This window comes from Phyllostomus discolor, chromosome 7 (assembly GCF_004126475.2).
Source record: "Phyllostomus discolor isolate MPI-MPIP mPhyDis1 chromosome 7, mPhyDis1.pri.v3, whole genome shotgun sequence".
NCBI lineage: Eukaryota > Metazoa > Chordata > Mammalia > Chiroptera > Phyllostomidae > Phyllostomus > Phyllostomus discolor.
Window position 1 is genome coordinate 82,118,669 of NC_040909.2, and position 4,053 is coordinate 82,122,721.

Genomic DNA, 4,053 nt, shown 5'->3' on the forward strand with positions numbered 1-4,053 from the left:
GTTTGCCAGCACCTGGATTCCTCCCAGAGCTGCTCAGACCTTGTTTGCCTGGGGAGGGAGCAGCTGACCTGGCTCTCTCCCAAGGACCCTATGGCAAACCCAGCAGTGGCCCGGGCCTGGGGCTACAGCCCCGGGACCACGCGCTGGTTCTGGGACCCTACCTTGTTGCAGCACTCCCCTTAGGGTCCCTTCTTTGTTCTTTCGGTTCTGCCACAATCCTTGGTCCCCTATTTTCAAAAATGCTTAAGTATGTTAGTTGCTTGCCTCTCTACTCCATAGATCAGTCAGGATTTTCTCCCCTGAGCAGAGGAAAGCTGAATCTGCTCCTTCCTACTCCGACGCCATCTTCTCCTAGATCTTGACTTTGAAATTCTGAGTCCCCCTTAAAGGTCAGGACTTCAAAATTCTCACTGGTCCACTCAGATAAGACAATTGCAGATATATATATATATATATATATATATATATATATATATATATATATTGCCACCTAGGTTATACCTAGGTATTGCTATATATCTTTGTATTGTTATATACATTGTGCTCTTGCAGCCTGGTTGCCTGATTGTCAGCATTCTCCATTTCTTCTCCCTGCACTGGAGGGTTGGAATACTGATGTCGACACCCATAGGATCTCCTCATGTAGTAAGGTGGAACCACCATCTGCAGTACGGCCAAAGCCATTGGGTGTGACCTTCCCGAGCATTCTCTAATCCCTCATTCTTTTCCCCACTCCCACTATTCTGGTTGTTCTGCTGGTAATTGCGTGGAGGACCCCTGCGATGTGGATAGCGTCCATAAGGGTTACAGTCTGCTGCATATTTACTGCCTTGCACTGGAACTCCACCAGGGCCTGTGACATTTGCTGCTTCTGCACACTTTTCTCTTTCAACATCAGATTCCATAGTCTCTCTGTCTCCTATACTTCGAAAGTACTTCCTGGGATGATTATTCTTTATGGCAGTCTAGTTGACAAATACACCTTCCTTGGTGTCATTCTTGGTAAAGAAACCATATCTGTTTCTTACATTGAACTATTTAACTGCTCCAAAAACCTTCCTTGCGATGACCTTCTTGTCCCTGCTGGCAGGCACCACTGATATAAAACCGCTGGTGCTTCCACTTCTTGGGCCACTGCCCATGGTGCCAGACTTGGTAGGGGGAGGGGTGGCTGCTGGGTCTGGGCTTCTCTTCTCATGTTTGCTGTGATGATTACCGTGGCTAGTTGCAGCCGCTGTGGCTCCTCCAGGATGATGATAACTAGGCTGGTGGCAACAGTGGGGCTGCTCAGGGCTCTCTGGGATCCATTCTCTGCTCCTGCTACCAACTGAACTCTAGTCTAAACATTCGTGTAAAGAGTTGCACAGATAAATAGGCCTATGAAAATTTTATTTGCCAAATTTCCTTTGGCTTTGTCCATAGTAAAGTACCACCTTTGTTGGGGTCCACATCTATCTTCCCACAATTCTATGCCAGCAACCTTCTATATTATTAGGTAGAAGGACAGAAGCATCTGCTTGAAGTAAGTATAGATGTGTACTTCCGTGAATACGAAACAAAAAAAAATAGGAAGGAAAAGCAGCTGTTCCCACTTTCTAAAAAGACTCACTGACTCATTTCTAATTGACTTATACTTGCTCTATCTTGCCAGATCTGTCTCAGTTCAATGCACTTGAGATCTGTGGTTACCCTTGAGGATAATCCAGTATGCTAAGGGCTATGACATTTCACTAAACTCAGTGAATCTTGGGCAAAGTACATTGATCTACTAATCTTGGTAATAAAAAAGATTGAGGTTCTGGAAAGGAGACTCTTCCACTTTCTCTCATTTTGGATCCCAAATTTGTTTCAGTTGCCTTCATCCGATGAGAGAGAGAATATATGTTGGGACAGTCAATGCTTTTCCAGGATGGACCAGTTGTCAACTCAGCCTCCACCTTGGCCTCTGACTATGGCACCAGACCGGTGTTGTAAAAAGGTTACACTGACCTCATAACATCAGTCTTAAAGGGCAAGAATGGAAAACTTTTATTGAATACCTAATATGTGCCAGAGATTGAGGGCTATTTATACAAATTTTCTCAGTCCTTATTTCGAGCTCATGAGATTATTTATTATAAAAAGGTTTTTTTAAAAGATTTTTTATTTACTCACTCCCAGAGAGAGGGGATGGGAGGGAGAAAGAGAGGGAAACATCAGTGTATGGTTGCCTCTTGAGCACCCCCTACTGGGGAACCTGTCCTGCAACCCAGGCATGTGCCCTGACTGGGAATGGAACTGGCAACACTTTGGTCACAGCCTGGCACTCAATTCACTGAGCCACACCAGCCAGGGCAAAGCTAACTAGCTGCAAGCTTCGTGAGACTTTAAAAAATTAACATTTATTACAACAAAACCCTTTAAATATCAGAGAGATCCCCTAAAACTAGTAGTGATGGAGCCTACATTTGAAATCAGGTTTGAAATTTAAGTCCATTTGTGGTTTTTCATGTTATTTTCCTAGGAATGTATCTTCTGTTTTATAGTTATTTATCATAAATAAATATTAAAAGACCCTTTCTAAAATTTATTATTTGCATTTATCCCCCACTATAGTTAAAATTTAAAAAATCAAATCTTCTCACCTAATACTGTCTCACAACTATTCTAAAAGTAACTCACTTATAATTCACCCTTCACACTTCATTAATTATAGACTCCAGGATTGACACACTGAATTATCTTGAGTAAACTGTTATTTCTTTAAAAATAATGGTTTTTAACTGCATGCAAGGAACACCTTTCAAGACTTCATATATTCTTCTCATTTAATTATCTGCCAAACCCTGTGATGTAGGTACTATTGTTATTTATAAATGGGGAAACTGAAGCAATGGAGGTTTGTAAGGAACCTATCTGCGTGGAATAGCAAATGTAGCCCAGCCCTCTTGGAAAACTGATAGGTGCACATTGGTACACAGGAAGCCAAACCCATGGATCAGCTTTTCCGTGGGAAACCAGGCCTGCATTATACCTAGGCTGCTTTGAGGCTTACTCTTGCTAAAACTCCCTCACCCTGAGTTGAAGCAGCAAGTGCTTACTGCATGTCTTTAAAGTAACTTCCTGAAGTCTGTGCTAATTATCCCAAGGATGGTGTGTAACCAGAACAATCACTGTTATTGTTCCCTTGCATTTGCAACATTTTTTCTTGTTGATCTCTAAGAAGTAATCAGTAACATCCTTTCCTTTGTTATCTGTAAAAAGTATTCTTGCTTTTAGTAACCTAAAGCAAACCTGAGCATAATGAATGAGTACCTTCTTTGATATATGCTGTTAGAAAAGTGCTCTCCCCTTGAGAGAGTGGCCATGCCATCCCTTTTCCTCCACAGGACTTTGGTAGTCTGTGTGAATTTGTTTCATTTTGTCCACAACATATGGACCCCACTAGATGGAGTCTGCATCAGAGGTTATTGGCCACTAAGCAGAAGAGCCGGAATCAAGCCCAGGCTACCTGCTTTCAGAGTCTCCATGCTAAATTTCTACATCTTATGCTTCTTCTTAATTCATTGGTTATTTACTCTTTCTGGTTCTCTCTTCAAAATATATCAATTTATTGTCAGTTTCCATTTTATAGGAAGAATAATAAAACCAATCAGAGAAACAGGGTGGAAAATGCAATGAATTTAATAATTACGTTTTGAAGCAAATATTTAAGTTATCTTTAGTGTTTTGCTTCTTGGGCATCTAAATGATGTAAATTTTATATATCCTTTATTATAGGCATTCAATAAGAATTCAAATTGCATTCAAATTTACCAGTCTTGACTTAAACTAATGGAAAACAATTATCATCACACTTCATTGCTTGTGATTGGTATTTGCACCTTTCTCTTGGTCTCTAGTCTTTCAGATATAAGGCAGGACAGAGTCACAGTGATGTGACAAGGAGCTTATCTGAACTTCTAAGTTGTTTGGGTCTTATAGTTGAAAAGACCAAAAGAAAAGGAAGATGGCAAGATATTCTACATGTAAAGGGGACATGGAGGCTCCCTAAGATGAACTGGGTCTGCTGAA

At 41.1% G+C, this 4,053-nt stretch overlaps 1 pseudogene; it reads right to left on the reverse strand.

Annotated features, from left to right (window-relative positions):
- Positions 1-501: 501 nt before the first annotated feature.
- On the reverse strand, positions 502-1,198 carry LOC114501385 (annotated as a pseudogene).
- Between the last annotated feature and the right edge of the window lie 2,855 nt (positions 1,199-4,053).